Source organism: Bos mutus, chromosome 7, assembly GCF_027580195.1.
Source record: "Bos mutus isolate GX-2022 chromosome 7, NWIPB_WYAK_1.1, whole genome shotgun sequence".
Taxonomy (NCBI): domain Eukaryota; kingdom Metazoa; phylum Chordata; class Mammalia; order Artiodactyla; family Bovidae; genus Bos; species Bos mutus.
The window spans coordinates 13,277,238-13,302,914 of record NC_091623.1 but is presented as its reverse complement, the minus strand read 5'-3'; the positions used below and the strand labels follow the sequence as shown (position 1 = coordinate 13,302,914).

Here is a 25,677-nt window from a genome sequence, read left to right as displayed (position 1 = left end):
ATTTTAAGTTTCAGACAGCAAGTAGCTGAATGAGAGTAAGAGATTTATTCAAAATTTTATCCAAATCAACTTTGTTCCTATTTTCAGGCAGAATGTTTAGACAGCAAGAGATCCTGAGGAAGATGATAAAATAATGGTTCCCAATGAATTAAGTCTCGTAATGTCTGCATCTTTTTGCATTGTGATATTGCTGCTCAAGAGATGGAGTCTATTTATTCACCTCTTTTATCTGGCTGACCTTGTAATTTGATTTGATCAAGAAAATGTGACAAAAGTGAATATGAGTTCTAGAGTATAGGCCTCCACAAGCCTCATAGTTTCTAACTTCACTTTCTCAAGACCCAGGCACAATGTAAAGAAGCTTGGGCTGGACAACTGAATAAGATAAAATAGGCAGGAGTGGTCACAGCCACCAGATAAAAGAAGCCTTGTAAGTGTGTTCAGATGAGACCCAAGGAAGAATGACTTAACCAATCTACAGAATCTTGAGAAATAATAAATCATTCCTGGTTTAAAATATTAAGTTTAGGGATGGTTTACTGTAGAAAAATAGATTTCAGAAACAAGCTTTTCTGGTTATTACTGTCATGTTTAGAAAGCCCTTGCCACTACGTATTATAAAAATATAAACCTATATTTTCCTTAAGTGTTTTTATACTTGAATTTGTACACTTAGCAGTTCAATTTGTTTTGACATACGATACAAAGATAGTATCCAATCTTGCTTTTCCAAATAGATATCTGGTTATCCTAACAACATTTTAATTATTTCCCCTTTCCCATTGATTTGAATGCTACTTTTACTATATATTAAATATTGAGGACACCATAATGAGACAAATCCAAAGAAAAATGTTCAAACCCACCCTCAAATTCAGAAGCTATTAAGCCAAATTAGTAGTGTTTATATAAAAACTTCATATTTTCATTGTAAGTATGTATGTGAAAGTGAAGTTGCTCAGTCGTGCCCGACTCTTTGTGACCCCACAGACAGTAGCCTGCACCAAGCTCCTCCGTCCATGGGATTTTCCAGGCAAGAGTACTAGAGTGGGTTGCCGTAAGTATGTATATGTATACTTCATTATAAATATTATTTTTCTACTTTTCAACAAGAAAATCAGAAACATGTTTTCCAACATTTTGTCATGGAAATAGTCTTATTATTAAGAAAGCTTTTTATATTATATTCATTGTAGTATGAATTTGCCGGTACTAATTAACCCTGGTCTTGTAATATGGTTTCTACATCTCCCTGACTATGTGTTAATCAGATGATCTTAAATCAGCTCTAAACCAGCTGAAAATACTTCTTGAAAAGACTTCACTACAATCTACAAATATGAGATAAGATTTAAGTCTATTTTTTCCACATTACAAAAATATGGGAAAAAACAGACGCTGTTAAATTCCAATTAGGACTTTGTCAATATGCAGGTCTCCTGGGAGTTTCATGGAAGCCACTGAATTGGATCAATATTGGATCAATAAGCCAACAAATTTGGAAAACTCAGCAGTGGTCACAGGTCTGGAAAAGGTCAGTTTTCATTCCAATACCAAAGAAAATAAATGCCAGAGAATGTTCAAATAACCATACAATTGCACTCATTTCAAATGCTAGCAAGATTATGCTCAAAATCCTTCAAGCTAGGCTTCAGCAGTACGTGACCTAAGAACTTGCATGGATTTAGAAAAGGCAGAGGAACCAAAGATCAAATTGCCAACATCCATTGGATCACAGAAAAAGCAAGGAATTGCAAAAAACATCTACTTTTGTGTCGTTGACTAGGCTAAAGCCCTTGTATGGATCATGAAAAACTGGAAAATTCTTCAAGAGATGGGAATACCAGACCACCTTACCTGCCTCCTGAGAAACCTGTATGCCGGTCAAGAAGCAACAGTTACAACCAGACATAGAACAACAGACTAGTTCAAAATTGGAAAGGAGTATGTCAAGGCTGTATGTTGTTACCCTGCTTATTTAACTTACATGCAGAGAACATCATACGAAATATTGGGCTGGATGACTCACAAGCTGGAATCAAGACTGCCAGGAGAAATATCAACAACCTCAGATGTGCAGATGATGCCATTTAATGGCAGAAAGTGAAGAGGAATTAAAGAGCATTTTGATGAGGGTGAAAGAGGAGAGTGAAAAAGTTGGCTTAAAAATCAGCATTCAAAAATGAAGATCATAGCATCCAGCCCCATCACTTCATGACAAATACATGGGGTAAAAGTGGAAACAATATCAGATTTCATTTTCTTGGGCTCCAAAATCACTGTGGATGGTGACTTAGCCACGAAATTAAAAGATGCTTGCTCCTTAGCTATGACAAATCTAAACAATGTGCATTAAAAAGTATATTTAAAAGACAATTGTATTAAAAAGACAGTGTATTAAAAAGAAGAGACAGCACTTTGCTAAAAACTGTCCATATAAACAAAGCTATGGTTTTTCCAGTTGTCATGTATGGATGTGAGAGTTGGACCATAAAGAAAGCTGAGCACTGAAGAACTGATGCTTTTAAACTCTGGTGCTGGATAAGACTTGAGAGTCCTTTGAACAGCAAGGAGATCAAATCAGTCAATTCTAAAGGAAATCAAGCTTGTATATTCATTGGAAGGACTGGTGCTGAAGCTGGAGCTCCAATATTTTGGCCACCTGATACAAACATCCAACTCACTGGAAAAGACCCAGATGCTGGGAAAGACTGAGGGCAAGAGAAGGGGACAACACAGGATGAGATAGTTGGATGGCATCACTGACTCTATGCACCTGAGTTTGAGAAAACTCTGGGAGACAGTGAAGGACAGGGAAGTGTGGCATGCTTCAGTTCATGGGGTTGCAAAGAGACACGAATTAGCTACTGAACAACAACAACAACAGAATTGGAGGAAAGAAAAAAGGTTAAGAAGGTAGAAATAGCAAAGAAGCTGATTTCTAAATAGAGTCCCTAGAAAAGTTAGCTTGCCCACACCTTACCTCCTCTCCAACAAAGGTCCCATATTTCTCCAGTTGATTTGTTTCTATTGCTTGAAATCACATCAATTAGAGATTCATTTCAGTCAATAAATGTCATCTCTTCAAAATATACAAAAATCTCCAAGATGTTTAAGAGCTTGTCATATATGTGTAATTTGTTCTTTCAATGAATTTTTCTAATAGATTATGGCAATCACCTGTACTGAAGGAGTAGGATTTTTCTAATTATATTAAAAAGCACCTTCATTCTCCCTGATGTTGGCTTTGAAATTTAAAATCATTTTTAATTAAACTTTTAATCTCAAGATAATTCTAAACACACATGTAAAATAAGCATGTATTATAAGAAATAATACAGAAGGCATATCCTCTACCCAATTTCCCCTGACAGTTACATCTTGCAAAACTACTGTGCAAAATTAAAACAAGGATATTGACATTAATACAGTTAAGATACAGAGCATTTCTATCATAACAAAGATCCCTCATATTGCCCTCTTATAGCTACAGTCATCTCCTTCCTACCCCATCCTTTCCTTAACTCTGGCAGTACGTTTTTTGTTCTCCAATTTATAATTTTATCACTTTAAGAATGTTATAAAAGGAAATATACATTATGTAACCTTTGAAACTGGCTTTACTCACTCATCATAGTCCTCTGGGGATTCATCCAGATTGCTGTATAAGTACTTTGTTGATTTTTATTGCTGAGTAGTATTCCAGAGTATAGACATACCAGTTATTGTAACCATTCATCCATTAAAGGACATCTGGTTTGTTTTAGGTTTTGGTTATTACAAATAAAACTATTATCAAAAATTTGTGTACATTTATATATGAGCATACATTTTCATTTCTCTGGGATATGCCTAGGAGCATAATTGTTATGTTATATGGTAGTTGCATGTTTAACTTTTTCAAGAGACTGTCAAAATTTTTCCAGATCAGTTATACCATTTTACATTCCAACCAGCAACATATGAGTGATTCTGTTTTCTCTGCATACTCGGTAGCATTTGGTATTGTAAATGTTTATTAAATTACTAGTATTTAGCCATTTTGATAGGTGTGTAATAGCTAATAATTTTAAATATCTGTTCGTGTGCTTGTCATTTGTGTATCTTCTTCAGTGACGCTTCATTTCTTTTGCCTATTTTCTACTGGACTGTTTGTTAAGTTTTGAGGGTTCTTTATACATTCTCAGTAGTAGCCTTTTGTTGTATATGTAGTTTACAAATATCTTCTTCCACCCTGTGACTCTTGTTTTCATCCTCTTACCTGGGTCTTTTGCAGAGCAGAAGTTTTCAAGTTCAAGGAAGACCAAGTTATCACTTTTTTTTTAATTCATTGTGCTTTTTGTCTCAAGTCAAATGCTTTCCCTAATCCTAGATCCCAAAGATTCTATCTTATTTTCTTTCTAAAAGCCTTAAATGTTTTACATTTTAAGTCCATGACCCACTTGGGGTTACTTTTTGTATAAGGTATGAGGTTTAGGTCAGGGTTCATTTTATGCCTATGGATGTCCAAATTGCCCCAGCACCATTTATTTAAATGGCTATCCTTCCTCAGTTGAATTGTTTATGCACTTTTGTCAAAAATGAGTTGGACACATTTGTGTGAGCCTATTTCTGGATTCTCTGCTCTATTTCATTGTTCAATATGTCTGTCCCACATAAATACCACATAATCTTGACTACTGTGTCTACATAAGAAGTCGTGAAATCGGGTAGACCGATTCCTCCCACTTTATTCGTCTATTTTTTGAAGACTTTTATAATGTGGACCATTTTTAAAGTCTTTATTGAGTTTGTTACAATATTGCTTCTGCTTTATGTTTTGGTCTTTTTTGGCTGAGGCATGTGGGATCTTAGCTCCCCAACCAGGGATTGAACTCGCATGTCCTGCATTAGAAGGCAAAGTCTTAACCACTGGATTCCCAGGGAAGTCTCTATTCTTTTTAAAAGTGCTTCTAGCTATCCTAGTTCCTTAGCCTTCTCCAATTTTTAGGACAATATTTTCTATATCTCAATAAGTCTTGCTGCAATTTTAAGAGGAACTATGTTATATTTGTTGCTGAGTCGCTAAGTTGTGTCTGACTCTTATTATATATGTATATATAATCGTGGCTTGCTCAGTTGCTCAATCGTATATATATTATATATACATATCAATTTAGATAGAACTGATATCATTGCTATGTGAACTCTCCCAATTTGTGAACACAATATATCTGTCCATTATTTAGATTTTGAGTTCATTTATCAGTGGTTTGTAATTTTTCAGCATACAAATCCTATGAATGTCTTTTATAAAGGCTTCCTAAATAATTTCAAAACATGTTTATCTTTCCCTTCCATGAAAGTCGGTCAGTGCTATGAAGGTCTACTTGACTCTTGATGTGTAAACCTTGTCTCATAACATTGCTTGAGTGCTGGGTCTTATAAGAAAATATTTTATAATTTCCTATATCTTCCCCCTAATGACTTGGGCAATACCTTGTATCCAGTACATACTCAACAGAAATTGAAATGAAAGCATTAAGGCAATTATTTCTGAAAGATTTATTTTTCTCATTGCAACTAAATCTCTTAGTACTCCTTAGGTGAAAGTACATTTTGGTTATAAAATAGTGTTATATATAAAATTAATGTGAATTTTAGTCTCAGAAGTATGTTGATACAAATTTTATCAAATACATGGTGAAATGGTTATTGTCTACCAATAAATGAATATTTCACATTGTGGTAGCTAATCTCTAGAGATAACCCTCCTCCTTCCCTTCCTCCCTCATGCTCCCAATAAACCATATCTTCTGAGCGTGCATATGCCCGTATGTGGTTTTCTACCTTTGATTATGAACTGGCCTTGAGACTCAGTTTTGCGCAAGAGAATGTGGAAGAAGTGATGCTGCATGCTTTTTGAGACCAGGCCCTTCAGCTGCCCAGGCCTCTTGGACTATGTATTCTAGGAGAGGAGGTCACCAGCTAAGAAGTCCAACTACTCTGAAACAGCCATGCTAGAGGAAGCCCAAACATGGAGAGAAATGCAGAAAGAAAAGAGATGCTTTGCCAGCCTTAACTATTCCAGTCATGCCAACTGAGGTGCCAAACACATAAGTGAAAAAGCTATCTTGGATGTTCAGCTCAGTTGAGCCTTCAAGTGACTCTAGCCTCACGTTTTGCAGTAGATTTTTAGGCAGTATTATATAACCAAAATACATATTTAAAACATAGTCAGTCAGTCACAAGCAAAACAAGATTATAATATATATGTTTTTCATTTCAGTCATATCCCTAAAGCTATTACTGTTTTGTCTACTGTTGTTGCTTTTTATGGTTTTATTTTTGTTAATTCTATTACCACTTTTAATTTTATTTCACCATTTATTATAAATTATCATTATCATTAATAATAATAATACAACAGAAAACATTTTCTCTTTGTAGAATCCACTCAAATTGTCTATTAAGATATGTACTTTGAAACATTTTTCAAAGTCAAGATGTCTTATTTTTTCTTCTGTACAAAAATACTACATAGTAGTTTTTCAAAAAAGACTGAAAAATGAATTGATGGGAAATGACTGTTTGGCAAATAACTCAATAAACATCATGCACTGGGTCTACCACTGACCCAGTTAAAAGAATTTTTTTAAATAAACATTATTTGGCATCTATTGTCTTAAACTTTTATTCCAATTCAATAGTACCATTTTAATCCATTATTACCCTAAAACACATATTTTAATTAACCAACAATCACAAATAAAATAATTTAAATAGTTTAAGTACATTTTAAATGTATTTGAGGGCCTAATAGAAAATAATTAGAAATAAATACAATAGTTCTTTAATAGAGTTTTTGAGCAAACTAGGAAAACCTTTTTAAAAAGCCTTCTTTCAAACTTCTTACTGAGTTTTTGCAACTATTTTTTTGCTAGCTTAATGGAATAACAGTTTCTTAAAACTTTAGTGAGTACTTAATGCAATCTTATATTCTATATGTATCATTAATAATTTTAAACTTTCTACCCTAATTGTTTATATACCTAGTTTGCAAAACCAATTGCTTAAAAAAACCCTTATTGTGACTATCTGGAAAAATTATAAATGTATCTCTATTTACTAAAACTTCAGTCTTCCATAACTTTCTTTTTAATTAAAGTATAGTTGATTTACAATGTTGTGTTCATTTCTGCTGTAGAGCAAAGTGATTCAGTTATACATAAATATATTCCTTTATTTATACTCTTTTCCATTATGCTTTATCATAGGATAGTGAAGAGAATAATAGTTCTCTGTGCTATATGGTAGAACTTTATTGTTTATGCATTCCATATGTCTGCTTACATCTGTTAACCCCAACCTACCACGCCATCCCTCCTTCAACCTCCTGTCCCTTGGCACCCACAAGTCCATTCTCTATGTCCATGAGCCTGTTTCTGTTTTACAAACAGGTTCATTTGTGTCTTATTTTAGATTCCACATATAGGTGATATCTCATGGTATTTGTCTGTCTCTTTCTGGCTTACTTCATTTTGTATGATAATCTCCAGTTACATCCATGTTGCTGCAAATGGCATTATTTGGTTCCTTTTTACAGCTGAGTAGTATTCCATTGTATATATGTATCACATCTTCATCCATTCATCAATGGACATTTAGATTCCTTCCATGTCTTGGCTATTGTGAGTAGTGATACGAACATAAATGTGCACATCTTTTTGAATTAGTTTTATCTCAATATAAGCCCAGGAGTGGGACTGCTGGATCATATGGTAATTCTATTTTCAATTTTCTGAGGAACATACTGTTTTCCACAGTGACTACACCAACTTAACTTCCCACCGGCAGTGTAGGAGGGCTCCCTTTTCTCCACACCCTCTCCAGCATTTGTTATTGGTAGAGTTTTTAATGATGGTCATTCTGAGTGCCAAAGAATTGATGCTTTCAAACTGTGGTGTTGAAGAAGACTCTTGAGAGTCTTCAAGCCTAAAGAAAATCAACCCTGAATATTCACTGGAAGAACTGATGCTGAAGCTGAAGCTGAAGCTCCAATACTTTGGCCATCTGATGCAAAGAGCCAAATCATTAGAAAAGGCCCTGATGCTGGGAAAGATTAAAGGCAGGATGAGAAGGGGATGAGAGAGGATGAGATGTTTGGATGGCATCATTGACTGAACGGACATGAGTCTGAGTAAACTCTGGAGATGGTGAAGGACAGGAAAGCCTGGAGGGCTGCAGTCCATGGGGCCACAAAAAGTTGGAATGATCGAGCAGATCAGATCAGATCAGATCAGTCGCTCAGTCATGTCCAACTCTTTGCGACCCCATTAATTGCAGCACGCCAGGCCTCCCTGTCCATCACCAATTCCCAGAGTTCACTGAGACTCACGTCCATCGAGTCAGTGTACCATCCAGCCATCTCATCCTCTGTCGTCCCCTTCTCCTCTTGCCCCCAATCCCTCCCAGCATCAGAGTCTTTTCCAATGAGTCAACTCTTTGCATGAGGTGGCCAAAGTACTGGAGTTTCAGCTTTAGCATCATTCCTTCCAAAGAAATCCCAGGGCTGATCTCCTTCACAATGGACTGGTTGGATCTCCTTGTAGTCCAAGGGACTCTCAAGAGTCTTCTCCAACACCACAGTTCAAAAGCATCAATTCTTCGGCGCTCAGCCTTCTTCACAGTCCAACTCTCACATCCGTACATGACCACAGGAAAAACCATAGCCTTGACTAGACGAACCTTTGTTGGCAAAGTAATGTCTCTGCTTTTGAATATGCTATCCAGGTTGGTCATAACTTTCCTTCCAAGGAGTAAGCGTCTTTTAATTTCATGGCTGCAATCACCATCTGGAGTGATTTTGGAGCCCAGAAAAATAAAGTCTGACACTTTCCACTGTTTCCCCATCTATTTCCCATGAAGTGATGGGACCGGATGCCATGATCTTAGTTTTCTGAATGTTGAGCTTTAAGCCAACTTTTTCACTCTCCTCTTTCACTTTCATCAGGAGGCTTTTTAGTTCCTCTTCACTTTCTGCCATAAGGGTGGTGTCATCTGCATATCTGAGGTTATTGATATTTCTCCTGGCAATCTTGATTCCAGCTTGTGTTTCTTCCAGTCCAGCATTTCTCATGATGTACTCTGCATATAAGTTAAATAAACAGGGTGACAATATACAGCCTTGACGAACTCCTTTTCCTATTTGGAACCAGTCTGTTGTTCCATGTCCAGTTCTAACTGTTGCTTCCTGACCTGCATACAAATTTCTCAAGAGGTAGATCAGGTGGTCTGGTATTCCCATCTCTTTCAGAATTTTCCACAGTTTATTGTGATCCACACAGTCAAAGGTTTTGGCATAGTCAATAAAGCAGAAATAGATGCTTTTCTGGAACTCTCTTGCTTTTTCCATGATCCAGCAGATGTTGGCAATTTGATCTCTGGTTCCTCTGCCTTTTCTAAAATCAGCTTAACATGTTCACGGTTCACATATTGCTGAAGCCTGGCAAATGAACAATAATTCTGATGGGTATGAGGTCATACCTCACTGTAGATTTGATCTGCATTTCTCTAATAATTACAGATGTTGAGCATCTTTTCATGTGCCTATTGGCAATTTGTATTTCTTCTTTGGAGAAATGTCTATTTAAGTCTTCTGCCCATTTTTCTATTGGGTTGTTTGTTTTTTCTTTTGTTGTTCAGTTGTATGAGCTTTTTACATATTGTATTTTTGAAATTAAGCCAGTTTGGAAATTAAGTCAGTTGCACTGTTTACAAATATTTTTTCCCATTCTGTAGGTTGTCTTTCATGCATTGGAGAAGGAAATGGCAACCCACTCCAGTGTTCTTACCTGGAGAATCCCAGGGATGGGGGAGCCTTTTGGGCTGCCATCTATGGGCTCGCACAGAGTTGGACACGACTGAAGCAACTTAGCAGCAGGTTGTCTTTTTATTTTGTTTATGGTTTTCTTTGCTCTGCAAAAGTTTGTAAGTTTGATTAGGTCTCATTTATTTATTTTTGTATTTATTTCTACTGCCTTAGGAGAATGACCTAAGAAAACATTGGTATGATATATGTCAGAGAATGTTGTGCTTATGATTTCTTCTAGGAGTTTTATGGTATCCCAATCTTTTTGTGCTGGGAAAGTTGGACAGCCGTAGGTAAATCAATGAAGTTAGAACACACCTTCTCACCATACACAAAAATAAACTCAAAATGGCTTAAAGACTTCCATAACTTCTTGATTTGTTTTCTGTTTCATGAAAGTGAATATTTTCTAACTGTTTTAGTAGCTTGGTTTAAAAAAATTTTAAAAACAAGAAAAAGTACTAACAGTTGGATAAAAGGCTGAAAATTTATTTTAGTCCCAATGCATTCATATGTACTTTTAAAAGAAAATCTATAAGTTCATCAGCCAGGAAATATATTATAAAAGGGATTTAGCATAAATTAAGCATGTTCAAAGACTCTCAAGATGGTCTGCAGAATAAAGCTGACCATGAGACATGGTGTTAATCAAGTAATTGAAGAAAAACTCAGCATGGCTAAGTTCCTATTTACTAAGCTATTTCTGTGTTCAACAAATGAGAAGATATAAGAAAATAGGTATTTAGGTGACCCTAAACTGTATTTCAGAAAGATAAGCTAAGCAAGGTGCAAAATTCAGTCAGGTTAACAGAGGTAGATCAGGAGGACCAGTTTCAGATCTCAGAGAGAAAAAGTATAGCACTGAGGTTTGGAGTCACTGGCTGACCAGGCTCCCTGGTAAAGAGGAAAAGGCTCTAAATGGTCTCTGCAATACACTAGGCTGAAGCTGGTATTAGCTCCACCTCCACCCAATGTAATGCACGTGTTAATCCTTAAATACTCAGCCTCAAGGGCCCTAACATAGCTTTTACACACTTTCCAGAACCAAAATATTGAAAAGTTTCCTCCTGGTATTCCTACAGCAAGGTGAGGGCAGACAAATCGATGACTGTTCTTCTGGATGTTCCTTACTTATAATTTCTTATGACCAAGTAATTCCAAAGTAGTAATATAATCTTTTAATCTTCTGAGGTTTCTGGTGCCTTCTTCTTTTGAGGATAAAAATGTATACTAAAACTTTCATTGTACATTAAAGTAAAAAACTAAAAGGAAGGGGAACTATCAATTTAAGAAAGCACAGTGAATAGTAGCTAGACAGGAATCTATATTCTTTGAATAATATAAATCATAAAACCTCAGTATTAAACCCTTCAACCTACTGAGATGCTTGGAAAGATTATGATGGAAGAAAAATGGCTGTATTACACCCAAGTTAGAAAGTCAGTATATTTCCATTCTTAAAAACCATGATCCCAATGCACCAAGACCTTCCTCCCTAGTAATAATTGATCAAAAGAGAGACATTTCACTGCTTACTTGTACTGCAGTCAGTGAAAGATCAGAACTTATAAGAACCTGCCAACGAAATACTCCAGACAAGTGCAAAATCTATGAAGTATAAGGAGTATATATGCCCCACACTATAAAGGAAAGAAAATCTTACAGCTTTTTCTAAGGCATCAATCAAATAAGAACGATGTGGCACAGAGAGGAGTTTGCTTTATGAAGTGCTAGCTTCCTTCAAGGTCATTCATGGCGGTGATGCAAAGATGTCTGCAGTACTGTGCTTTCAGTCTCAGCTAGAGAACTGCCTAAGGTCCTTACTTAATGAGTTTACTAGCTGAGTTTCATCTTAATAGAAGCAATTGAGTTCTAAAAAAAAATTTTTTTTTTAATCTCAGCTCAATGCAGTATCTTTCACAGCTATAAAAAAACAAACAGTACACTTATTTTAAAGTAATGAATACTGAGTTAAAATAAATGTGACATCCAAAGAGTCACTTAGTATTATTATTACAAACACCAATTTTCTCATTTACTCATCATTCTGTTTAAAAATCCAAATTATATATTTACCTTTTAACAATGAAACTCATATTTGCTGCTCTCTTTTATCCTTAATGATCCCTTTCATTTACTAAATCTTAAATCAGTGAAAGACAATCCAGCTTATAAAGGCTATAAAAAGCCTAAACCAATGAATTGTGAAGCAATATTAAAATTACGCAGCAGATAAATGTGAAAATGTAGACTTAGCATATAATTTTTTTAACTATCAGAATTAACCAAATTTAAAAGGAAAGAGGACCACAGATTACTCTTCATGTTATTCTATTACTGTACTACCGAGGAAGTCCAATTTGCTCTGTTAGTCTATCAGTGTTTTTTACTTGATTATCTTGTCTGCCCTTTAAGTGTAAAATTCATCACTGATGACCACCCACATATTTAGTAAGCCCTCTGGTTATATTAATACTTAAGTAATCCATGTTAAACTAGTTTCTCTGATAATATTATAATCAGAGGTCCTCAAAAGGATCATCACATTTTGCTCTTTCTCTAAGATCTTCTAGTCACACTCACAGGACAGGAACTACTCGGCCAAGAAAATCAAAGTTAAATTCCAGAAAGGTTCCCAAGGAGGACTTATGCATCCTCTTACAACACTTCAGGGTTGTGGAAGGAGCCAAGAAACTCTGGTTCTCTTTACATATGTCCACAAAAATGATCCAAATAATGCTATTTAAAAGAATTTTACAATTTAAAAGTACCATAAAAAATGTTTAGTACAAATAATAATATGTAATACTAGTAATGGGGAAAACATACAAAAGCTAACAGACTATAAAATACCAGAAAAAATATTTTCTTTTCTAAATTCTCCTGAGACATATGTCACTGCTTCTGAGAAGTTTTATTCCTTTTGGTACCCTTTTACAAAGTGCCTAAGTCTATCTACTATAGACTTAGTAGATACTCTAAAATATCTGCTGAATGAAGCGGTGAGTTAAAAAAAAAAATGAAATTAAGAAAAATATAGGCACTAATTTACTGAGGTTAGTGTAACATCATTTAGTATGTAGAAATAATTACTTAAAGTATACTTAGAGTATAACCAAAATTATTTAAAGTATTTCTTAAAGTTTAGCATATATGTACAATGTTCAAAGGCATTTTTATTTTGAAAAAAAAAATTTCAATGAAAAATCTGTAATTTGTTTGCTCCAAGGTTACTTATAGTACTACTACGCAATAAACTATACAATAATAGAGATGTTTGTAACTAAATATTGTTTATTAAAATAACTAAAAATTAACTAAATTTAATATATGATATAGTACAAAACCTTCAAAACGCAAATAAGTACAAACTAAATAATTCCTCTTAATAAACTCAGCCATTCAAAAAACATCCTGCTGTTTAACATGGGTATTGGATGTCCATTCAAAATATCCTTTAATTTTTTTCACCTACATGTTTCCAGGCACTAAAAAACCCCTAATCTAACCTATGTCCTCTTATGCAAGCTCTTTATATCTTGCCCTCATGGTATTTTCCAACTGTCTGCCTTACACAAAGAGTCCTTGCTGGCTTTGGCTTGTTGCTAGTCAGTATTTAGCTCTCTCTTTCTGTAGCTAAGAGAGAGCAACCATCTGCTTCCCACAGCTTTTCATTCCTATGATAGCTTTCTGCTTTTTCCTCTTCCAACTCAGAAACAGAAAGTAAGAGATGAAACAAAGCATTTTAGGTCCACAAGAAGCAGTAGAATACCCAGGAGAGTTTCCTCCCAATCAGAAAAATGCTTCCTTAGCAACCAAGTTACTAAGACCAATTAACCACCCTTCTCCATCAATATTCAATTTACATTGAAACCCTTTTTGGTTAAGCTTTTCAGTTTTACAGTGAGCTTTCTGGCAGAGAAAAAAGTACTTCTGTCTTAAAGGAGCCAGGACTTTTGTCCCGAATGTAAGTGTGATTTGAACTTTAAGTGCGAGGTGATTTCCTAACATGATGTAAGGGACTGTAAACATAGAAATGGCACAGAAATTAAGTGCAATCAACCAGCACAGGCCTAAAATGAGAGTGAAACATTTCAGAGCAACCAGAGACTGAAAACCCTGGAGAATAAGAAATACGGAAAAGATGCTTTGTAGCTGCCAAGGCCTTATACTTGCCTTGTCTGATTTATGTCCTTTCCTCACAACCAACAAAGCCCAGGTTACCACTAAATAATCACAACATCAGTAAAATTCTAGAAAAAAGATGATATAAGAGAGTAGTACAGACAGTATCAAAACCAAGGAGTTTTCTTTCAGACAAGAAAAACATTGAAAACTAGTGAGGAAACAGCATTTCAAAGTTATGAACTAACTTAGAAGTAATTAAAACACCTTTAAAGTAAAGAAGGTGCCTTTATAAAAACATACACATGGATTGAAGGCTGGAGGAGAAGGGGACGACAGACGATGACATGGTTAGATAGTATCACTGACTCGATGGACATGAGTTTCAGCGAGCTCCGGGAGCTGGTGATAGATAAGGAAGCCTGGCATGCTGCAGTCCATGGGGTCGCAGAATTGGAGACGACTGAGCAACTGAACTGACACATGTACAATGAAAATTCTCCCAAGAGTTCAAGCCATGAGACAGAGGCTACAATTTTCTCACAATTAAATTATTATACTGTATTTTAGTTAAGGTAAAGAACATGACAGAAATTTTATACAATAGGTAATTACTTATCTTTTATGTTCATTTTCCAGGTCTTACTGAAGCAAACTCCTTTGCTGAATAATTTTAAAGTTTCTTTAAATCCTATATATAATGCAAAGTGAAACGATTTATATATACAATTTATAATAGGCACTATAAATAATTCTTTAGCAGTTTGGTAGCAGCTCTCCAATATCAACATGCAATACCACTATCAATTCAGTTCGGTCGTTCAGTTGTGTCTGACTCTTTGCGACCCCATGGACAGCAGCAAGCCAGGCTTCCCTGTTCATTACCAGCTCCCATCATGTCCATCAAGTCAGTGATGTCATCCAACCATCTCATCTGCTATCGACCCCTTCTCCTCCTGCCTTCACTCTTTCTTAGCATCAGGGTCTTGTCCAACGAGTCAGCTCTTCGCATCAGATGGCCAAAGTGTTGGAGTTTCAGCCTCAGCATCAGTCCTTCCAATGAATATTCAGGACTGATTTTCTTTAGGATTGACTGGCTTGATCTCCTTGCGGTCCAATGGTCTCTCAGGAGTCTTCTTCAACACCACAGTTTAAAAGCATCAATTCTTTGGTGCTCAGCCTTCTTTATGGTCCAACTCTCACATCCATACATGACTGGAAAAACCATAGCTTTGACTAGACAGACCTTTGTCAGTCAAGTAATGTCTCTGCTTTTTAATATGGTGTCTGGGTTTGTCAATAGTTTTTCTTCCAAGGAGCAAGTGTCTTTTAATTTCATGGCTGCAGTCACCATCATCAGTGATTTTGAAGCCCAAGAAAATAAAGTCTGTCACTGTTTCCATTGTTTCGCCATCTATTTGCCATGAAGTGATGGGACCAGATAATCTTCGGTTTTTGAATGTTGAGTTTTGAATACCACTATATCTCGAAACAATCCTTGCTATTAAATCATAATACAGAATTTCAGAACTTGTTTTGTTTTCCAGTGTTGTCACTTAACCTTCACAGGACTCTCTTCTATCCTACTTTCTCATAGATTTATTCTCAAACAGTGACACTGCCTTAAGGATGCTCTGATAAAAACTCACATTAGTTAGTCTTTGGTTCCATTATCCTACGTGATCCTCACTAGCACCCTGTGAGGCAGGGATTTACCATGCTCTTTCCCAGGTGAGGTGTTTGATGTTGAAAAAGAGTGGGGAAAGTAATGTAAACTTTATGAATTGCCTACCACTTTTTCAGCCATGATCAGATGCCTTCTTCCATGACATCAGTTAATAGATGGACCCCAATTCCCCACTTCCTGACTCTCTCAAATATTTGGAATCCATGTTTACAGATAAGGGATTTGAGGCTCACAGAGGTTTAGTCACATGTTCAAAGCACACAGTTAAAATAAGTAAAATCAGGCATTTAAAACCAAATTTGCCCAACTCCAAAGCTGTTGTTCTTTCAACCATGCCACACCACCTGCTACCCAAAGCCCACGGCAGCAACGTTATGGTACTCTCTGAATCCCTTCCACTGACGTTAGCAATCATCAAGGATTTAAGTAATATTTTCTAAACGTGAGTCATGAGCTCTTAGGAGATTCCAAAATCAACTGGTGGACTTCAGCCAGCATTTTTTTAAAAATAAAATAGAGCAAAATAGATTAATAGAGTAGGTAGATCAAAAAGAATAAGAATTATTTCTTGTGAACCCTGGCTTCAGATATGTGTGTGTAGTGTGTACTGGGTCCTGATGTAAAATATATTTCTTATTGTGAGTCTATATCAAAAGTCTGAAAGCCACTGGTCTCAGAGGATGGTCTCACACAGACCTGGAGCATGGGAAGACTTATCAAGGGATGGGAAACTACAGAATGCTCAGCTCTATTCATTTAAAATTAACATCAGGAAACACAGACAGGAAGCCCCTTCTCAGACAAGGAAGAAAAAGGATTACCTAGAATCAGCATAGGAGGAGGATGCTGATTGTATAATTACATACCTCCTTCACAGCAGCTCCAGTCCATCAAGCAGATAGTATAGTTTATTTTTTACAGCACTAATTATGTAATTATCCATAACATTAAATCAGTTCCACCTGATTCAGTCTATCAGAGGTTTCCTGAAACATTCATTTGTTTATTATTTTTAAAAAGAACACTAAACTACCAATCATCTTGTATGTAAAACCAGTGTGGAGGCTGGCAAACTTTTCTTGAAAAAGATCTGTCAAATATGCCACTCTTGGCCCTTTGGGATAAATGGCAATTGAAATTTCATCTTAATATACCGTGTTGCTTCTACAAGCAACAGATTTCAGACCTGGTTATTTCCACTTATTTTAAGGTAAAGTTATTTTTCACCCTTAGGCACATACATATAGAGATAAACTTTAACAAATATTCCTGGCCACTTCATTTACTAAGTACCATTTGATAAACAGACAAAAATTGATAATGACAAAATATTTATTTTAACATTGCTAACTTTTAATAGTACACTGGAGAGAGGGGAAATTTTGGATAATTCCATCCAGAAAAATCAAGATATAGGCTCTATTAGTGTCTGACAGTTATATGCTAGGCACAGTGGAATCAAAGTGATCTAACCGGGACAATGCTTGGAGTCTAGTAGCAAGGTTCAGAATCACTATTCCAATTTGAAAATGTTTTGTCTCTCTGTAAAAATAGTTCATCCACATTTTTAATAAAGCCTCTTTAACACTGAGCATTTCAGGTCCTAGCTGAAAAAATATTGGCACCTACATGGGTCCAATTAAATAAGTAGCAATATACATATACAATTGTCCCTAGTTCTGGGCAATAATTCTGTAGTAAAACCACATTCTATATAATAGTCTTTATCTAACAGTTTAAAAAATCCTGCCAAGTAGCTAATTTCATTCAAGCTAAAAAACAAAAATAAAATCAACAGTCTTTCAAACATCCAAAGATTGCCGTCTTCCACGGTATTTCACATTTCCATTTCAACATTCAATTTCTTTAGACTGCTTTTGAGTCCTGCATAGACTATTATTCTGATGGGTATTTCTTTCACTCCAGAAAATACTTTTTAAATTAACCTTTTCAATTTAACTGAGGAGGACTTTCCTGGCAGCATAGTGGTTAAGCCTGTGTGCTTCCACTGCAGATGCACAGGTTTGATCCCTGGTCAGGGAACCAAGATCTCACATGTCTTGCAGTGCAGTCAAAAATAATTGAACAAAAACAAACAAACAATTTAACTAAGGAATAAAAGGAATTTTAAATATAATTGATTAAAAAAACTTTGAAAACTCAAATATTTTAGATTCTATTTAATATTTTGTGAGAGCAAATCTCATTATAGAATATTCCAATGGATCCCTCTCCACACATGGAGTTTCCACAGATTTCCAAAAACAAAGAAAAAAAGGAGGAGGAAGAAATACTAAATAGTGGTTTCACCTTCATTTACTTTAGATTTGATTATAAAATCAAGATATCCTCATAAAGCTTGAAACCTCCAATTAATCTATTACGTTTCTTTTTTAAACCTGTATCATGGAGAGCAACTCAAACTCATTTTTTTGTAAATGGGAGAAATAATTAGAGCAATTAAAATAATACACTAAGTGTTCTTCCTCAGAAATAACTGGTTCCTTTTAGACCTTTACAACTGGACAGAAGCATTTCACGTTGAAAATCGGATTTTCATACAGAAAATATCAGCTCGGTATTCTCTCAAGTACACATCTGCTGCTAGAAATGATCATACTTTTGACTTTAAAAAAACACTTCAATATTAGAACTATACATAAAGAAAGCTTTGTGATATAACTCACTGCTGAGTTAAAATACAGTGGGTATGGCAGATGCCTTAGCCTTAGCAAAGGCTTTTCTACTGGCTTGAAAAACAGAAAGAGAATTAGTTACCTATCTGGATTGATTCAACTTGATTTCTCTCAAAAAACAGATTCTCTCTTTGCTCTGCCACAGCAAATAGAGCACAGAGAATTTCAAAGGTAGGAGTAAACTTAAGAAGCCTTTCAGGTTATATGTTCTCACTAAACCTAATATTTTCTCCAAATTTTGAAAAGTGATATTACTCAGGTACCAAGAGCCTAAAGAAGAAAGATTTGAGAGAGTATGGGGCATGTTTCTGCTTCCATATAATACTTCTTGGTTTCATAGCTGAACACTAAGGTCTTTTAAGAACGCTCCCCCCACCAATATTTTATTAGGTAGTTCAAATAGTTTTAGTGCTACATCTCTGTGTGTGATTTCTGATGAGTTCTAAGAATAAGTAAACACATGTTTCTGTCAAAGCATAGTTAAAGAAATGTAGTTTGTATAATAAATACTATATCTAGTGTAATAGTCCACAGTTTTATTAGAACTGAAAATCCTAATCAGACCTGACTGATTTTCAGAATATCCTATACTCTTCTCTCAAACACACCACTTCGTGGCATATATTTACACTCTAAGTTAAATAAAATTTACTTTGCCTTTGAACATTTTCATAATATACCACAAGAAAAACACAAAATGGTATTATGGGATTGAGGTTTGCTGTATTAATAGTTATTTACTTTAAAAATCCACTTATCTATCAACATTAGATTCATTAAATCAATAAATCAATACTGACTATTACAGGTACTTTCATTTGTATCTACACATATTAAGTATAATAGATTTTCTGATGTGTTAGTTAGCATTGGTTTAATAGTTACATTTTCAGATACTAGAGGTAAACATGCTTATTACTCATCATTTACATTTATTAATATGTCTATACTTCTGTCTAAAAATAGCAGTTGCTTTACAGAGAAATTGTTAACACTGAGAACTGTAGCTTGTCATTTATTCCATTATATGTATAAAAAACCCATAATATTCTGACATATGAGTCTATTTCAGACATACAAAATAGAACTCATCCTAGAAGCCACTTAATAAAATCCTTAGGGCAAATGAGTATATTTGAAGACCTGGTTACATCAGAAGATCATCATTCTCTGAATATGTTCTTTTGGTAATTGAGATCATTTCCTGTTACTGATTCTCAGCTTTATGCTTCAGGGAATTTGTGATAAGCTGTTTTTTTGTTCAGGATTTTCTATAATATTCTACCTGCCCTGGACTAGGAAAAGTCCCAGTTACTGGACTACAAGGCCCTAGGACAAAAAATCCCTTTTCCAGTAGTATACTATTGCTATTCTTATGACTCTATCATTTTCATAGTTTTTAAAAATGTAATCTAAAGGTGTAACCTCAGGCTTTAAAGTAATGAAGATGGTAAATGAATAAATAAAATATGCTCAATACCCATCTCTGATACCTCTTCAAAAGGAAGAAATGAAACTTCACACAGAAGAATCCAAACTTCAATAATATAAAAAAATAATCACTGACCAACCTAAAATAAATATTTATGGGTGGCAGGAGAAGAAGGGGACAACAGAGGATGAGTTGGCTGGATGGCATCACTGACTCGATGGACATGAGTCTGAGTGAACTCTGGGAGTTGGTGATGGACAGGGAGGCCTGGTGTGCTGCGATTCATGGGGTGGCAAAGAATTGGACACGAATGAGCGACTGAACTGAACTGAAATTGAATTAATTGAAGGGCAAAATCTGGGCTATTTCTATTCTATGAAAATGATTCAGAATTCCATATATGAAGATGGTAGAGATAAAAAGAAAATGCAAACCAATGTTAGACAAAAGCTATTTCTACAGGAAGAAATTTCAGGCACTTCCCTCTTCTAAACATTCATTAGTAATTTTTACTACTGGTCATTAAAAATCAATATCCATGTTGAATATTCATCTCATTGTTTCCTTTTAGAGTGGTTTAATGTTAAACATGATTAAAAAAAAAAAACTTATACCTTGTTTCTCTAGAATCATAATTGTAGCTAGAATTGTAGCACTGTAGCTAGAATTCTCTAGAATTGCAGCCATTGTAGTCTATATTGGCCAATGAGTTAATTTGCTGTTGTTGCGCTGTACTCAGTCGTGTCTGACTGTTGGCAGCCCAATGGACTGTAGTCTGTTGGGCTCCTGTGTCCATGGAATTTTCTAGGCAAGAATATTGGATCAGGTTCCCATTTCCTACTCCAGGGGATCTTCTGGACCTAGGAATTGAACCTGCATTTTTTGTGTCTTTTGCATAGCCAGGTGGATTCTTTAGCACTGGGAGTTAATTTAGAACCTTACAAAATAATTTTAAAGTTTAGTAGTTATTTTGCAATAATATTCACATGAGGTTTAAAGGTTAACAGTGACTAATTTTCCTCAAAAAAATTGTCTAACTTGAGTATAGAGCCTTTGCTACCACTTTCATTCTCAAACTATTATTTTATTTTTATAAATAAAGCAATGAATCTCTCTTGGTCACTGGTAATGAAAAGAGAACATCTTGTTTGTTACTTCACAAACTCAGAAATGTCACAAGCAAACCACAGTAACTACTCTCAACAATAAATGTCTTATCTAATGAATAATCATATAAGAACTCTTGTCCCCAAAACCAACACTAAGAAACCCCAATGTTTTTAGTAGATTTCTGAATATCATCTCACTCTTTTAAGTATCATTTTAAATTACATTTTAAAAATTCAAACAAGACATAGATTATGATTTTAACAAATTACTTCACTCACATATTCCATTATATTTCTTTGATTTTTAAATTCCTGTTTATTGGCTATAAACTCACGAGCATAAAAATCATGAATCCAGCTACCCCTCTATAGGCAAGACTACCAGTTCTGATTGGAACAAAGAAGTGATCTGATTTCCCACTTCACACATGGCCAGTATTTTTTAGATCTTTTTAAAAGTAACTATTAGTAGAGGCATTCTTTCAAATATCTTTAAATAGGAAATGTGATGTACAGATATGCTGTGCTAAGTCACTTCAGTCATGTCCAACACTTTTGTGACCCTATGGATGGTAGCCCACCAGCCTCCTCTGTCCATGGGATTCTCCAGGCAAGAATACTGGAGTGGGTTGCATGCCCTCCTCCAGGGGATCTTCCTGAACCAGAGATCAAACCCAGGTCTCTTTCGTCTCCTGCATTCACAGGCAGGTTTTTTACCACTAGCACCACCTGGGAAGCCCAGTTATGGATGGTGCTCTAAATTCTAAAGAGAATTCCAAAGTCCCCTGGCTCAGTCTTCTATATAATGTGGGACCCCTTTCTATAATATTAGAGGCCAGGTTATAAACTGGTGGCCTAAGGACCATTTGCAGCCCATACACATAGTCTATTTAGTCTGCACAGATTTTTTTTTTTTTTACTTAAATCAACACATAAATCCAAATCTTGCCTTCTCTTGAAAATCCACCTGGAGAAGCATTTCTACTGCCCCTTTGGATGAACCATTCCCTCTCCACTTCTCCACAGGTCCCACCAACTCCCATCAGCCCACTTCATTCATCACCATCCTGGTGCTTTAAACATCTAAATATTTCTGTCAGTGACCACTGTTTTGGAGAAAAGGTTATCCACTCTGTGGCTAACATCTCCAAGAAAGGGAAGGGAACTCACAGCTTTGCAAGATGACCAACTTCACTGTGAGCAACCTAAACAGTAGAGAGACCTGTCTTGAATAATTTCCAGTTACTCTGTCTCCTCAGAAACAATGTGAGTCTACTCTCTCTTCCACGGGAAAGCTTTCTAGATATCTTAAGACAATTAACCTTCCTAGGTCTTTAGTTCTAATTTAACATCCCCAGAACTCCCAATAGTCCTCATAATAATATATTTTCAAGCCTACCCATGGCCCCCAGTATGCTTCTTTGAATGGATAAACCCCATTTATGATCAATTTTCAACTATTATTTATGAATCTGTTCATCATGTACTCTATCAATGTTGTTCTGCACATATAATAAGGTAATATTTCCTTGTTCTATAGCAATGATTTTCAAACTATCTGGTCTCAACACCCCTTTACACTTTTAAAATTCGAGACAGCAAAAGAGACACTGATGTATAGATCAGTCTTATGGACTCTGTGGGAGAGGGAGAGGGTGGGGAGGTTTGGGAGAATAGCATTGAAACATGTATAATATCATGTATGAAACGAGTCGCCAGTCCAGGTTCGATGCACGATACTGGATGCTTGGGGCTGGTGCACTGGGACGACCCAGAGGGAGGGTATGAGGAGGGAGGAGGGAGGAGGGTTCAGGATGGGGAACACAGGTATACCTGTGGTGGATTCATTTCGATATTTGGCAAAACTAATACAATATTGTAAAGTTTAAAAATAAAATAAAATTTAAAAAAAATTCATTGAAGATTCCAATGAACTTTTTGCTTAAGAGAGTTATGTGCATGATATTTATTGTATTAGAAATTAAAAATGAAATTTAAAAAATATTAGTTCACTTTAAAAATACATGGTAATATAATAGCAAATTTCTATGAATGATAATATAACAGCAAGTTTCTATGAAAAAATAAATGTTTTCCAAAACAACATAAATTAGTAAGAAAAGCAGTATACATTTTGAAAATATTTTTAGTGTCTAACTTAATTAAAGATAGCTGGATTTTTATAACTGTTTCTGCACTCACTCTGTTGCAAAATCACACATAGGTAGCCTCTGGGAAACTAGGGGAGAATGAAAGTACAAAATGTAAATAATATCTTAACATTATTACATATACTTGACCTTGTGGACCCCTTAAAAGGGTCTCTGGGACCCTCCAGGGGACCCCAGACAATATTTGGGATCCAATCATGTTTTCATTAATATGTCTTAGGTTTCCAGTCAGTTTCTCTAGCATCCATGGCATTTTTTTCACTTACCTTGAGCTTGGGGTTAACTAAAATCATTAGTCCTTTCTCAAACAAACTGCTGTCATGTCAATGCAGGCCTTATACATATACTTCCTCACAGATGCCATTTTGTTGCTTTTAGGTTACTCTTTGGTAGTAGACACTGTTGCTGCCCTGCCCAGGTCCCCTTAAGGCCAGCGTACCCATTAGCACCCAGCTGTTGTAATTGTTGGCTGACAACACACAGCAGCCCTCTTCCCTGAAGAATTTCTCAGTAATACTGGAGCCATCTTGCTTGGAAGCTATGTCTTCCTCTACATCAGGCAATGACAGACTGACAGATCAATAAATGTTACAGAGTACAAAAGGTCAGCCTCAAGGAAACAAGGTGAGACTAATTTTGGGTATCTATGCTCCAGAGTTCTAAGGAGATCAGACTAAAGCTCATCTCGAGTGAGACCACAATCTCCCTTAGCTTTTATCCCTTGTTCTTTCCTGCTTCCATCACTCCCTTTCTCCTAAGAACATATCCTTAATAAGTCACTTCAACAGGAATCTCCATCTCAGGCTCAACCTAAGACATTTTTCATTTCATCAAGATTATTACAATATCAACTCTACCATATATTATATTAACTAACCATCTCAGCTGTACATCTAAAATATGCTAAGAGTTCCATTATAAAGTACTGCAGTAGTTATTAGAGTGTGGTGGTCCCTGTACCACCAGCATCAGCATAACCTGGGAACTTGTTAGAACTGAAAATTCTCAGGCTCCAATCCAAACCTACTGAATCACAAAGTCCATCACAGAAATGTGCCATAAGCAACTAATCCACTACTGCTACTGCTGCTAAGTTGCTTCAGTCGTGTCCGACTCTGTGCAATCCCGTAGACGGCAGCCTGCCAGGCTCCCCCGCCCCTGGGACTCTCCAGGCAAGAACACTGGAGTGGGGTGCCACTACTGTTGGATATTTTCATTGTTTCTACTTTTTCCTATTATAAATAATGGTAAAATGAATATCAGTTCAGTTCAGTTCAGTCACTCAGTCGTGTCCGACTCTTGGTGACCCCATGAATCGCAGCACGCCAGGCCTCCCTGTCCATCACCAACTCCCGGAGTTCACCCAGACTCACATCCATCAAGTCAGCGATGCCATCCAGCCATCTCATCCTCTGTCGTCCCCTTCTCCTCCTGCCCCCAATCCCTCCCAGCATCAGAGTCTTTTCCAATGAGTCAACTCTTTGCATGAGGTGGCCAAAGTACTGGAGTTTCAGCTTTAGCATCATTCCTTCCAAAGAAATCCCAGGGCTGATCTCCTTCACAATGGACTGGTTGGATCTCCTTGCAGTCCAAGGGACTCTCAAGAGTCTTCTCCAACACCACAGTTCAAAAGCATCTATTCTTCGGCACTCAGCTTTTGTCACAGTCCAACTCTCACATCCATACATGACCACAGGAAAAACCATAGCCTTGACTACACGGACCTTCGTTGGCAAAGTAATGTCTCTGCTTTTGAATATGCTGTCTAGGTTGGTCATAACTTTCCTTCCAAGGAGCAAGCGTCTTTTAATTTCATGGCTGCAATCACCATCTGCAGTGATTTTGCAGCCCAGAAAAATAAAGTCTGACACTGTTTCCCCTGTTTCCCCATTTATTTCTCATAAAGTGATGGGACCAGATGCCATGATCTTCGTTTTCTGAATGTTGAGCTTTAAGCCAACTTTTTCACTCTCCTCTTTTACTTTCATCAAGAGGCTTTTGAGTTCCTCTTCACTTTCTGCCATAAGGGTGGTGTCATCTGCATATGTGAGGTTATTGATATTTCTCCTGGCAATCTTGATTCCAGCTTGTGTTTCTTCCAGCCCAGCATTTCTCATGATATACTCTGCATATAAGTTAAATAAACAGGGTGACAATATACAGCCTTGACGTACTCCTTTTCCTATTTGGAACCAGTCTGTTGTTCCATGTCCAGTTCTAACTGTTGCTTCCTGACCTGCATACAAATTTCTCAACAGGCAGATCAGGTGGTCTGGTATTCCCATCTCTTTCAGAATTTTCCACAGTTGATTGTGATCCACACAGTCAAAGGCTTTGGCATAGTCAATAAAGCAGAAATAGATGCTTTTCTGGAACTCTCTTGCTTTTTCCATGATCCAGCGGATGTTGGCAATTTGATCTCTGGTTCCTCTGCCTTTTCTAAAACCAGCTTGAACATCTGGAAGTTCACGGTTCACATATTGCTGAAGCCTGGCTTGGAGAATTTTGAGCATTACTTTACTAGAGTGTGAGATGAGTGTAATTGTGCGGTAGTTTGGGCATTCTTTGGCATTGGCTTTCTTTGGGATTGGAATGAAAACTGACCAA

The 25,677-nt window shown here is 36.2% G+C and overlaps 1 protein-coding gene across 3 annotated transcripts in view; it reads right to left on the bottom strand.

The window, feature by feature from the left end:
* ATG10 (autophagy related 10) overlaps positions 1 to 25,677 on the bottom strand; it is a 275,884-nt gene that overhangs the window by 171,197 nt on the left and 79,010 nt on the right. The window lies entirely within an intron of this gene.